Genomic DNA, 14,759 nt, shown 5'->3' with positions numbered 1-14,759 from the left:
TTTTGATAAAAAGTTGTACTTTAAAATTTATCTTCTCCAATTTAGAATATCTCCTTCTTTTGTAAACGAGAAAATCTCGATTATCAAGAAATATAAGGGGAAAAGTTATTTATTATTCTCTTTTGCAAGTATTATTCCTTTACGAACGCGTCTTAGAAGTAGCTCTTCTCTATTATTCGGAATTTTAATAATAAATGAAAAATTTCAAAGTCGATGGGAAGAAGGGAAAAAATTCATCCCTTTCCAGAGAAGTTTCTGTGAATTAAAAAAAAAAGAAAATAAAGCACCGAAATTTTTTTATCAAACTCTTGCTGCTCGTTCGATCGATTAAACGATACCCGATCATTTAAATCGTTCGAATCGAATCGAGGCTCGTTGATTCCGATAAATTTCATCGTTGAACAGGCACACAAGCTTCTGCTCGGCCTGTGATCACGATCACCGGACCAGTTTGCCACCCACGCGTGGGAAACTAACTCGTGAAAAGGTCACTCGCGTGTACTTTTCCCTCCGGTTTCGTTACGACGTATTGTTGTTTGCATTGCCACGTGCAATTAATTAACCGGCATTCTGGAGCCGGGTTGGTGTTTCGTGTAAAAAAAAAAAAAAAAAGAAAAAAAAGAAGGAAAAAAGCGCCGTGAATTGGGAAACGGTTGCTCTATTTCCTCCTTTTTTCGTTTTGCCTTTTGCGAGGAAAGGAAAACAGGGATATATTATTCCTAATAACAGGAATATGCATGGAAAATGGGTTGACGATAAATGTTGCTTGCATGGTTGGTGTGAAGAAATTGTTTGTTTGTTTGTTTTTTAGAAATGAAATATTATTATTAATGCACTATTATACGTGGTAAAATAAAATATTTTGAAAATAATTTGCAAAGAACGATTGTTATCGATATTGTTAATTATTGACAAAGTTTCGTCCATTGAATATTATAAAAATTAGAAAAGAACTTATATTATCTTCTTTATTCGAAATGAAGTGAATGACAATTGAATTTCAATCGAGCGTGATTTTCTGCATATCAATAAGCGTATTAAGAATGATGAGATTCACTCGATGAATAAATTTCACGAAATAAATACATGCATATACATTTATTCGGTTAATTAATTTTAAATTTCGCCCATGGTTTCCGATAATAATACTAATTGAAATACAGAATCAATTTTTAATCAGGTTTAATAAATTTGTATATAATCTTCAAATATTGTATAAATATTTAAAAAAAAAAAAAAAAGGAAACGCATAATACATATCGTATGCATAATCGATAATGGAAACTATTAAAAGATATCATTGAGGTTATACAATGAATGTTAACAATGAGTATAAATAAATCCACGAGTTAATTTTATACTTTGATAGGCTTCTTCTGTCTTCCACTATTTTTAACTCTTCCTTTATCGAATCTTAATCAACAAACATACTTTCATTCAAGAATAGAATTATTTTCTGAAAATATTTTTACTCGCAATCGAGTCCAGAATAATTACAATTCAAAAAGAAACTATTTATAAAATAAATTGCATTATATAATTGAAACGTAATAAATCTAAACGAGTTAATTTAATAACATTAATAAATCTTTCGTCTCTTCTTGTTCCGTTGAATTTTCCTTCCAAACCAAGTATATATTTACACGAAGAAGAAAATATTATCTCTAAGTGTTGCATACCTTGACGCATACCTATGAAACAAGACAACACTTGTGATTCCAATTTCAATAAAACCCTTCACGCACTTTTCTTCCGCGAAACGTAATACTTGTTTATCATTATTAACGACGCGAATAAACGATGGCATTTAAAATGACATTTCAGCCTGTACGGCTGTAATTTACTTAATCAAGAAGCAACCAATCGTGGGTGGAAACGATCGATATGGAAAGTAATAAGTGAAAAAAGAAATCTCGTTAAAAATATTTTTAAAAATACGCAGAATGAAAGAAACGATTGTTCAAGCAGTTCCACGATTTTTCACGATGCAGCGAAGAGAAACCAAGTTTCTTGAAAATTCACCTCGGATGAATGCCCTTCTTTCATTTGCATCTCTTTCGTTTATTTAGAATAGGCCTTAACCAACCCGATTCTCACGTTTGCAATTGTAAATTGTTCATCCGTGTTTTCTTCCTGTAGAGGGGAGAGGAAGAATTTGCATTTGTTGGGGATGAGAAAATGTCTTTAAACTTTCAATTTTTTTATTTACTCGTCTTTTGAACACTTTGATAAAATATATGATAAAATTCGATATATATAATTTATCAGTTTTGAAAATTATATATCGATATTGGAATCGATTTTTAGATAAGTAAGAATATTTTATATATTTCGATGAATTTATTCCGTTGTTGTTTATTAAACAAATCGAAGACAGCTATTTGTCACTTAACTTTGCGGCATCTTCATTTGGCCATCCTTCAAACGTTTAATTTCGTTCTCTGTTTACGCGATTAGATACTAATAATAGATTTATTGAGTTAATGCACTCTTCCCGAACGTTAATGTCGTTTATAAATAATATATTATAAGTAGATAAATGATCCATCGTTCTTTTCCACGTGTTTTTCGCATACCTCCGCGAATTAAGCGACAAATGTCAAACATTTTGAAACATAAATCGCATCACGGAAAATAGTAATTTATCACACAATGTAATAATTTCTCAAGAAACCTTCTCGATATAATCGACACAAGATTGCAAGAAAATTGAGATAAAAATCTCTTTAATCTTTCGTGCATCATATATTATATATACGATTCCATAAATTCTTTTTTAAAATTTTCCATTCGATCTAATTATAAAAATACACGGAAATACTTTCGAAAAAGGATATCCATCCAATGTTTTTCCCTCCCCCGCGTTAAATACATAATCTCTATGCTAATAAGCGAGGCGTATAACAAACAACTATCATCGAAAGCTAAATAATCAGGGAAATCTGCATTTTGAAACAACAACGACGACGAGAGCGACGAGATTCGAATTATTCGAATTTTTTTATTTCTATCTATTCGGAGCTTAAATGGCCGCGCACGGTGGAGGCGGACAACATTGTCGTTGATCCATCGCCGTGAATAAGAGTAGTAAAACGCAACGAGAATAATAATACTCCGTGATATTATTTCAAGCTTGTAAACAAATCGTTAGAAGCCTGGATCTCGAATGATATCACCTCGAAGACTCGAGAAGTGATCTCATCGCTTCTCTGCATGCATTGTTGCAATAGAGAATAATGGAAACGAAATATCGCGAATGCATCTCTCGCGAGATAATAATCGATGGAGAGAGAGAGTATTTTCTCTCGTTTGCATCTCAACTCAGTTCTTCTTTGGATTAACACGTCTCGTTGCGTCACTTTTGATCGATGACAGGGATTTCGCGCTGTTCGACATTTTGTTTGCCCGATTATTCGCTCGTTAGTTGTTCGTTTATTGTTTATGCGGTATTTTACGGGCTGTGAAGTCGATTGTTTCGCGAGCTATTATTTTCTTTTTCATAACAAGAAATAAAATAAAGATTCGAGATATCGGAGGAGAGCTAACAGAGTTTTTGACGATTATTGTTTTTTTGATTAATTAAAATTTATCGTGATAAATTTTAATTAAGATTGATTTCTCGATCCATTAATTCTTCGATCCTTTGGGAAAGATTTATTTCGTTTATAAAAAGGAAAAGAAAGATTACAAATTTATATGGTTACGTGTACAGAACATAGTTTGGAACAACTTCGTTTTTGTTTTAAAGTGAAAGCTCATTAGATAAGACTAATAGCTGCTGGTGGTTTACGTCAAGAATCCATTAAGATTATTTAACTATCCATTTTATGTGTCTTCGTGTCAGAAATAAATTCAAGTTTTACTCGAAATGTAAACTGGAAACAAATTGAATAATTATTATATATACAATTCATCATAATTGATCATGTACATAATACAATTTGTTATTATAAAAAAATCTCACGTCGAATGATAATTACTCCTCATTTATACAATCAGAATATCCTCTTTTTTCGAGGAGCAAACGATTCTTTCAATTTATTTCGCAAACACGGACAAAAATAAAACCACCCTTACATAATTCCTCTGCATCCACCTTGGAAACACGAGCCAAAACGTCAAAAAAAGAAAAACCCCCCCTGCTCATTTATCCTGCTCAAACCGGACTTGAAAATCCTTCTTCCAACGCGTTCAAAGCAAATCGACGATCAAAAAAACCTTTCAACCTTCAAAGCAAACCCTCTCTAAAAGTCATCCGCGCATTAATAGATTTACAACGAAATGAAAATTAGCATGTACACGTAGGTATGGCCCACGTTCCATGACAATTGGCACGGCAGCCGCGCTGTTAAAATGCAAATTGCCGCGAAAACGGGTTAAGCTGCAAGCCTCAATGGCGGATGCTCTTAATTGCGGCTCCCCGGTTACGATTACCGCAGGTTGCGATTCTTTTTTCCCCGGGTGAAAACGGTGGCCGAGGCGCCAGAGAAAAAGCAAGTTGTACAACGTGCACGTATACGGGGCCAGTGAAAGTCGTTCTCTTGAACGAACTCGTTGCCGGTTCATACACCTCCCTAGCGAACGTGTCGCGCACAATACCACTACTACCGATGCCTCGGTCCTCTCATCGAGCTTCCAGCATAAAAGTCAGTTGTTTAGTAGCGCTCCAGCTCCAGAGGCCTCGTCTTGGCTCGCGTACCACTCCTGCTCACGTCTCTTCCCTCTCTAATCTGACTCTATTCGTCGGTGCCGATACAGATATTCATTTTATCTTTGGGATTTTCAGACGCTATTGGTGGATAGTTTGACGTGAGTACTCGCATTATGTCGTTGTGTTTATTATACGTCGAGCAAGATTATTAAGGATAGGAAGAATTTTCTTTTTAATTATTAATCATTGTGTTATATGTTGATTGTTAATTTTGAGAAAAATCTTTCGATTCTTTTTCTGTGAAAAAAGTATGATGGATTCTTTTGAACGTATAGTTGGAAAATCATTTGCAGCTTTATAAGAAAATATCAAATCATTGTGTTATATGTTGATTATTAATTTTGAGAAAAATCTTTTTCTGTGAAAAAAGTATGATGGATTCTTTTGAATGTATAATAGTTGGAAAATCATTTGCAGCTTTATAAGAAAATATCAAATCATCGTGATATATGTTGATTATTAATTTTGGGAAAAATCTTTCGATTCTTTTTCTGTGAAAAAAGTATGATGGATTCTTTTGAATGTATAGTTGGAAAATCATTTGCAGCTTTATAAGAAAATATCAAATCATCGTGTTATATGTTGATTATTAATTTTGGGAAAAATCTTTCGATTCTTTTTCTGTGAAAAAAGTATAATAGATTATTTTGAACGTAGTTGGAAAATCATTTGCAGTTCTATAAAAAAATATCAAATCATTGTGTTATATGTTGATTATTAATTTTGGGAAAAATCTTTCGATTCTTTTTCTGTGAAAAAAGTATGATGGATTCTTTTGAATGAATATAGTTGAAAAATCATTTGCAAGAAAATAGGATTGAAAATTAATAATTCTGAATGAAGGAACGATCGAAAGTATTATTCCCTTGGAATAAGTATCATCGATTATTTTATTTCGGAATATACTCGTTCATTCCATTATTCAGAATATTCATTTGTATTGCGATGTATAGATCGGGGATATCAATTCACAAAATTCATCATGTGTACGCGTTGAAATTTTAATCATCCGCGATATTCGCGTAGTAATAGAATATCTATTATTCGTATTAATAATAGGAATAATAGTTAATTAAAGCAAATAAACCGTAATATTATAGAGATCTTAATAGTATGCACGAACGATAATAAAGATATTCGATTAGGCCAATATTTAAACAACAGATTTCGTACAATGAGGATTTGGCTCCCCATTATATTCATAATTACGTTATACGTTCCATATCGCGTCCAATAACGCGTGTATAATGTATTTCTTTTAGATTTATTTTAATTTTTAAATTTTTCATCGATTGATAAATATTTACAAGCGTTTATCGAAATATATAATATATAAAAAAAGAAAAAATGTTTTGTAAATTATCACGTATATATAGATTAGAAAAAGAAAAAACGAATTCTGATGTCATCGTAGTTAAATATTCGCTGAATAACTTTTTCGCAAATAATTATCATAATGCGAATAAATGACTAAGCTTTCCAAGTGTTTATTTTTAACTACGTTTATTTTTTGACTCTTTACCACCAAGTTTCGCAAATATTTATGCAAATTAGAAAGATAACAATCATGGAATGTCTTTTCTTCTTTCATTCTTCTTTTTTTCTCTTCGCTATTAAACATTCTCAGAATTATTATTATGCCTTCGGATATTGCATTCTTTTCTATTTCTTCGGAACAATTATTCCATAAATATTCAACTTCTTCCATTCTTTTATAACTAGTCACAATAAACTTCATTCCACAGATATTTCAAGAAATATTTTTTATATCTTAATTTCCATGATAGATCACTTCTAAAAAAAATATCTCGTTCGATCCCCTTCTCCCTTCCCCTCTCTAAAAATACAATTTTCCATTCTATTTTCACAGTTACATTGAACATATAGTATAGAAAAGAAACCTTGAAACCTCGCTAATTACCAATGCAATCCAACTTCTCATCCGCTTATCGCAGCGATCTACGAGACAAAATAGCTCGCGATTAATTGCAACGAACGCCTCTCGAAAAAACGCTCTTTGCAGAGAGTCTTTGTAGTCTCTCTCCGTTGTGATTTTCGTTTATTTAATTTCCGCAGTTGGACGAGTCAACTTGCGTGTTTATTATTAACCGAAACGAGTATTTTCCGCGTTCCCTACGGCTCGCCTCGATACGCACCGTGTAGCGATCCCTGATCCACGATAAAACGCGTGCACACCCTCGACTCCCTTGGCATACGAGTGTATGTCACGTAGCGTTGCCGGAAGATCGTGTCGAGCATCGCTGACCTACGGCAACGTACGACTTGGTCCTGGCTAATGAACTCTCTCGCTCGTGGCTGATGGCGATGAATAGATTAGGGACACTTTACCTGCACAGAGGCTTATTCTGTCACGATGGGAAACAAAGGAACGAAGATGGTGAAGAATTAAGGAAAAGTTGTGGAATGGAGAGTATCGAAGAGGATTAAATAAATTATCTGTAATTTAAAAAATTAACCGTTGCAGTTGAATTATCGAAAGATTAGTTATATCTGATATGTATTATTAAGAGAAAAAGAATTGAATAGGTGAAAAATTTAGTTTGATAAATTAATATATTATATTGTGATTGTTCTTAAAAAAAAGTTTTTCTCGCAGGAATTATTGGTGGTTTTATTTTTCAAGGGAAATGGTTATTATCTAAAATAATTGTTTACTTCTCGATATTTATGGAAGATTAAGGTTAATCCGTTGATACTAATGATAAAAAGACATAAGATTTTAAGCTCAATATTATTTATCAAAGTTTAATTTTTATGTCGTTCACAAAATCACCCGATATCTTGGTTTTTTTTGTTTGGATAAATATTAATAAATGTTAACAATTAAAAGAAATTTTGTTCATCATAAAAAAGATTCGAACGTAAGATACTTTAATCATGGATAATGATTGATAATGATCTAAAGTTAGTTCGTCGAAGAAGAAAAAAACGTTTCACAAGTATTTTTCTTGCGACTAATCGTTCCAACTTTCGATTTAAGTATTTAAGGCGACACACTTCCGCCCATAAAACACGTTAATAGACGTGACCAAGGAGAACGTATGACTTAATGAGAATTAGTAAAACCAATTGTATCATTGGAAAATTCCTTTCCATTTCTTTCACTCAGAGCCATTATATTATTTAACTTGCTTATCATTTACTATTTTATTATATTTTCTCAAAAGTGAAAATTATTCCATTGTATTTTCCACTTAATTGAACTCTTCGATTCAATTTTATTTAGAAAAAATCTGAATGTTTCAAAGAATTAGGAAACTTAATTTAAGAAATAATTTTAAATATTTAAAATTCCAATTCTTTTCGCGCCATTCTTTGAAAAAAGAGAAAAAAACATTTAAAATTTTCTTTTTTTTTTTTTTGAATTGCTGGTAAATCGAAAACTCGACACGATGGCCCAGATATCTCGAAAGAAATATACTTTCACGATTACGACCTTTGCATACAGGCCAAATGTGCTCAAGTCGGAATTGTTGGCCTGTCGCCAATCAGGATCCTTTTGACCGGAAATCGATTCTTGTTCCCAAAAGTTATATTAATTGCACTTAATCCTGTCATTAATTCCGTCACAAATACCATTTTAATCTTTTAATCTGGAAATATCCCAAATTCCCATTCATTAATCAATTTTATTAATTCTGAGAATATATTTAAACGTTTATCGAAATACCTTTTTTTAAAAATAAGACTCAAAGAATCTGATTATAAATATATAAATATATTGCACACGAAAAAAATAATCTAATTTTTTCTTATTACAGTTAAATCTCTAAAGATATTTTAGAATATTCAAAATAAAACTCGAGAAAATAATATATACCCTTCTTTTTCTATTTTTCAACATAAATGAATAAAGCTATATCTTAAATTTCTTCGTTCATCATCGATTAAAATATCCAAAAAAAAAAAAGAAAAAAAGAATAAACTCTAAAACATCATTTTTCATCCTCGACATCGAGCAGGCGTGTTCCTCCTCGATGAAACGTTGCAATTAATTGGCTGCAATTAACGAGCCAATTAACTTTTTCAAAACCAATTAGAAGATCGAAAAAGAAAGAAGAAGAAGACGGGGAGAAGGAAATCATGATGATGATCGTGTATCCATCTTTCGATAAAACGGTCGAACGCTTGTAGCGTTGATCTTCGAGGTTCGTTTGCAAAGTAACGGTCGTTAAAATCCACGCGCCCGTGACGGATGCAACAACGGTTCCTGTTGCAGGATGAGCTATTTCCAACCGGGCAACAGTTTAACCCGTTATCTATCTCGCGCGCGAGATACAACAGGTAGCCAACGTCTGCTCGATCGATTCTATCACCCTTGTTGTTGTTGCATAACAACAATTCTGAAATGGCCGATGGCGCTTTGAAATTAGAGACGAGTTTCGATCGAGGGAATTCTCTCTCTCTCTCTCTTTTTTTCTTGGTTAGATTGATTTTGAAATTGATTTGCCAACAGATGTAGATATTTGAATAATTGAAATTGGAATTGAAAACGTTTCGAGGCAACGTTTCGAGGCGAGATCAGGGGTCGGAAATTGATTTTTCTCTTTTCAAAGGCAAACAAATTAAACAAATTAAGCGATTCGAAAATTAAAATTGAATTGGTTTGTTCGATTTGAAGTTTGGATTTGGATCGAGAATAACGTTTTTTCCACTTTTGGAATTGTAGAAAGTAAATTAAAAATGTGGATTGTCGCGAGCAAAGAGATTAAAAGTGACGTGAACAGGAAGAGTTTTTCAGACAGAAACTTCTTTCTCTGTATTTGGTCGCATCTCCAATCAACTTTTCATGGAGGAAGGGAGATCGAAAGTGTTGGCGATCTCGATCTCTCCACGATCGATTTTAATCTTAAATCTTTGCCACAGCTGAGAATCGCTCTGTTACGGAGAAAGACACGAAAGGATTCGAGTTTCTACGCATAGAAATCTAAGTCGATCCGGTCGCGTGCTACGCAACACACGGAGAAACCATGATTGCATGTCGCGAAACTCTCAGACGATTCCTCAGAGAATAACGGAATACTCGAGATATTAACATCACGGTGGTTAAATTACTCTAATTTTAATCGGGGAGGAGGGAGACAACAAATCTTAGATGACAGTATTTCCTCGAGTTGAGAAATTGTGAAATAAAATAACCGGTTACGTGATTTTTTTTTTATAAATAAAAAGTATTTATTTATCAATTTATTATCAATTTTACCAAGAAAATATTTTATAACCGATGATATGGATTGATAAATTTAAACTGGATGCATTCTTCTGACAATTTTATCTTCAAGAATATATATATTTCAAGAGTTATACTTTAAAAATGATAAAAATAATTTTTCATAGTCTATAATCTATAACATTATTGTAGTATTTATCTAATATTTACATAGCTGTATCATAAACTACGTACGTATTCGTAGAAATAAAACAGTTAACACGAAATACGATTTTTCAGATAAACCTTGTTGTTCTATTTCCATGTATTTTAAATAGAAATACGATCACGCGTGGGTGGCGAATAATTGTGATCGTTCCCAAGGATATCATTGATCCTCAATAACGTATGTGAGTAATACATGCGAGATCTTTGTGAAGCATCATCTAGAAAATATATTTCAACACCGTGTTTGCAGCAATTAACTTCGAAATTCTCGAGAATCTAAGTTTCTCCTAATTATCTCATTGATACTCCTTTTATCGATAATCGTCGATTAATTTTGTTAATTGAACGTTAATAACTTCGTATTCAAAAAAAAGTTGAAAGTCATGGAACGAATCATTAATCTATTAAAGCATTAACGTTTCATAAAGTCGGTGCATTTTATAATTTCAAGTGTGTATAATAGAATGGATGTATCATTTAAGATTCTCTCACGAGATTCTCTCTTTTGAAGAAGAAATCTAATGGAGTCATTTTATTGACTTAATAACTATGATTTCCTTGAGATAAACTTTAATAAAAATTCAATGTCCTTCTGAGAGATTGTACGACAATCTTGATTCCTGGCAGAGATTCCTGAAAGGTGTAATTTTAAAAAGATTTGTTATAAACCTGAAATTATAAGCTATGATTTATATCTAGCAGATCTGAAGAAGATCCTGAATCAATTTATTGTTTGCCCAACAATTTTAGAGCTATTTAAATTATATTCATTGTATATTGAGCTTTATTAAATTTGATTAACCATATTCATGCAAAAATCTATATTATAGAATACAAATCTTTTCTATTCAATTTTTCCCTCCACTATCAATCTTAATTATCAAATTATTTATTTGTATTTTTCTACTTACTATGGATCTTTTACTCTTCTTTTTAAAATAAAGAAACAGAGAACTCAAAGAGAAAATAAAAACTACATCCAGCTCAAAGGCTGCACAAAAGCAAGTACTTTTCCTTTCAACAAACGTACACTTTATGCAACCTTTATACCCATATTCAACTGAAAACCGCGTCAATTAACACAGTAGGTCATTTACGTCTCACGGTAAAGTCACGTTAATTGATGGTAACTGGTTCAAAGTGTATTAAACGCGTTTCCTGGAAACCGGCCGCCGCTTCTTTCGAACTCCTTTATGCACGATGTCGCGGATCCCGCGCCGTCTAGCTGAAAATGCCAGCTTTGTAGACTCGTTACGCGGTCTTTTGAGGAAACGCGAGCCCCTAATTGCGGGCACGAGCCATTAGCACGGGTTGCCAACAACCAGGATGGATCTCGTCTCGATTGTGACGCTTGCGAATCATTACCGATACCGAAATCGACCTAATTTCGGGACTTTGGCGAAAAACTTTAGCTCGCAGAAATGCGAGCGGAAGTTTCGAAACCGATGACAGCCATCGTTGGGGTGAAACGAACGCGTCGTGTTGCGATGCAAAGTTGGCATGGGTTCCGGGTTACGTTTATAGCCAACGAGTTTTGGGATGATGGAGCGAAGGGGTTGGAGATTCGAGAACTTCTAACGTGCGAATTTGAACGATCGAGCGATAATTTTTATTTCTGTTAAAAGCTTTTTCGATTTTCATTCCACATTCTTGTTCTTATCGAGTTGAGATAACAGGAAGGAAAATGAATTGAAAGTAAGAACAATAGGAAATTTCAATATCCAGTCTGAGAAAAATAATTGTATATAAATAGACTATCTGAAACAAGAAAAAAAAGAAGAAGTATTATTATTCAAAAGGATAGGAAGAAAATGAATAATTGGATTTGCTTTTATAATTAGGAGTAAACGAGATGAAAATAAATTGATGATCAACATAATTACCTACTATTAATACCTTCGTTTAAAAATATCGACTCTTCCTGCCAATTCACTATTGATTTAAACGAGAAGATGACACAAATTTCCTGTCTTATATCATACATAATCTATTAGCACATTTTTCCCCAAATTTACGTTGCTCTGTAACAAAACTTTGATTAATTTCTTTTATTATTTTTTTCAAGAAAAACTGATCCAATTATTATATCAAAGATTTATATACGCAAGATTTATATGTCACCGATATCATTCCAAGATTACCATAACCAGTGTTATTGAATCGTTAAAAGTTTCCAGTTTAAAAGATTTCACCCTAAGTTTATAGTATTTCCCCGACCAAGTAACTCGTAAACGCGTATATTTCTTAGGAAACTAGTTCGCGTATACTTTCCTCTCCCTGATCCAAACGATCCAAGTTTTCCAAACGGACGAGACACGAACAATTTCCTCCGCATCGAATAAAACGTTGGTGAGAATCGATGCGATATATTATAGCTTTCTGGACGAGCATCAAGAGGCTCGCTTTGTTTCCGTTATTATTAGAAACAGTGACATTCGTGGGCATCCAAATTTCGCGCGTGAAATTGATATTATAGAAATTTTTCCTGTATTCTCGAGGAGGATCGATCCCACGTTGCGTTTTGCTCTTCTTTCTATTTTCACCCTTTTTCTCTTCTTGTTTTTTCGAGAAGCTTTCACACGAAGATTCTTTCTTGCCAACACGAGTCCGTGGTGTGGCGTAAAATTATGATCCGTGCGGATGGAAAACGATTCGCCTTTTTTTCGTGGCCGTGAAAGTAAGCCGGAGCGGTTTTCGTTCGGTTACACAGAAATAAACCTGCCAGGAAGTCGTACAAATTAATTAGCGGGCAGATTTCTCACTGGCAGTGAGAGCACATCAACGGATTTGGAACACTGAAAGTTTCATTCTAGATCTGTTACAGCTGAGATCGTTCGATATAGCTGAGATTTTAATTGATCGTCTTGTTTGTATTATGTTCGCGGTTATTCAACGATGAAATGACGAATAATATTTGCATTGAAAGAGAAGAGTGTACCGTGTTCAATGGGATGTTCCCGATTGCGTCATATCCAGGGAAAGAGTGTGGTAATAATTTGATACCGGTTGCATCCTCTTCGAAAATTGCATAAGTCGAGGATTGCGTATGAGAAAATAGAGAAGTAGCGATGGAGCGAAAACGATGTTGAATAAACGATAAATTTTGTTAGGTTACGATTTCTATGTAATAGCATAATTACATAGAATTCTTGTTATCGTTAAAAATTTTAACAATATCGAATCAAATACACTTATAATATATATTTCTTCTCTTTTTAATACAATTTAATTTTATATATATATTTTATATTCGTACAATGAATATTTTGTAAACATTTATCAAAGAAAACTAGAATGTAACTAAACGACTTACTTTTAAAGCGACATCTATAATATTTGCAATCCTCAAGAATCTTGATCATTCATTTAACATGAATTGTTATTTATCTTTAATCAAACTGTTTGTTTTATATATATTTATATTAACCACTTATAAGTCGCATGTATAAAAAGACAAAGCGAAACGAGGATTCATTGTAGAAGAGCGAGAGGTTAAGTTGTCGTATTCCTGAGCGCAGGGGTGTAATCATTATTAATGCGGGCCTAGGTCACGGGCGACGGATCGTCTTTGGAGGCGGTTAGTTAGTTCGCGGGAAGGCCAGTGGCCGCGCTCGCGCTCACTATAAATAATCATGGCGCAGGGATGTCCAAGTATAGACCGTTGGGAGTGTGCCAGCCTGCGAGGAGGCCTCAGCTATTTTTGAGGCTGTCGCCGCTACGAGCGCTACGACGCGCGATAGACGCTCTCTAATCAAAACTGCACGACCGAGGAACGACAGAGATGGCCGCTCTGTCTTTTCCGACCGAGAACCTCGGGCCTGCGCAACACGCTCCCACCTTGCATACAGAATTTCCCCACTCTTAACCGTCTACGCCGATTACCGGTCTTTGCACGACCTTGAATAGAATTGATTTATCGCATTAATTATCCCGATGTTATACCGGTGGAGGGTGTTCCGTGAAATTTTTTTCGATTACAATGTTGGGCGTGTTCCGAAGATTGTTCCCGTTATATTGTGTCATAATCGGAATTTGTTGTTGTCGATTATTTAATACCTTAACAGGCGGATGCTTTTCATTGGATAACCAATTTATTGAATCATGGGATTCGAAATTATAGTATCACGTTGATGCGGATAATAATCTTGTCAGAATGAATAATTTTTTGAACATGAATGAGGTTATTGTTAAGTAACATGCACATATTATCGATTTCGTTATTTTAGCACAAAGTGATTTTTTATCTTAAAGAATTGTTTGTAATTTAAAACACAGTGTTGAATAAATTCATATAGAACCAAAAATGGTAAATGTTTGCTCAACTTTTCACAATTTGCGAATCTTGTACGTATATGGATGTGTTTTGAAACAACCGCCATTACTGCTACATTAACGTCAATACCTGCGCGACGCTAGACGCGCAGAAACTTTCTCCATGGGTTAGCATTTTATATACTTCGTTCAAACTAACACTGTACTACGTTTATGTCAAACAGTTTAAATTGATAATTGAATGAAAAGTTTTTTATTACTATAAGTAATTATCAACGTTAAATAAATATTTTTTATATTTTAAAAATTATTTTGTCGAATCGAACAAGCATATAAAAATCTATCTTAATAATTGCGAAAGATAATTTGAATCATTCC

The 14,759-nt window shown here is 33.5% G+C and overlaps 1 protein-coding gene and 1 long non-coding RNA gene across 23 annotated transcripts in view; one reads left to right on the top strand and one right to left on the bottom strand.

Moving 5' to 3' along the window:
* LOC409024 (tropomodulin) overlaps positions 1-14,759 on the top strand; it is a 223,300-nt gene that overhangs the window by 43,043 nt on the left and 165,498 nt on the right. Inside the window, exon 1 of one of the 21 annotated variants that reach the window (XM_006560742.2) lies at positions 4,652-4,809. The exons of the other annotated variants lie outside the window; for them this stretch is intronic. The gene's annotated coding sequence lies outside the window, so the exon portion shown is untranslated. Of the gene's footprint in view, positions 1-4,651; positions 4,810-14,759 lie in introns of those variants that run through there. 21 annotated transcript variants of the gene reach the window in all.
* LOC102653713 lies at positions 11,201-14,335 on the bottom strand. Of its 2 annotated transcripts, none has more exons than XR_001704131.2 (4): positions 13,423-14,335; positions 12,231-12,827; positions 11,993-12,130; positions 11,201-11,867 (listed from the first exon to the last, which is right to left on the bottom strand). It is a non-coding gene; the product is annotated as an uncharacterized LOC102653713 (long non-coding RNA). The 2 variants fall into 2 exon arrangements; XR_001704132.2 differs by lacking the exon at positions 13,423-14,335 and adding an exon at positions 13,048-13,317.

Source organism: Apis mellifera, linkage group LG9 (assembly GCF_003254395.2).
Source record: "Apis mellifera strain DH4 linkage group LG9, Amel_HAv3.1, whole genome shotgun sequence".
Lineage (NCBI taxonomy): Eukaryota > Metazoa > Arthropoda > Insecta > Hymenoptera > Apidae > Apis > Apis mellifera.
The sequence above is the reverse complement of the archived record's forward strand: the minus strand, read 5'-3'. Positions and strand labels throughout refer to the sequence as shown.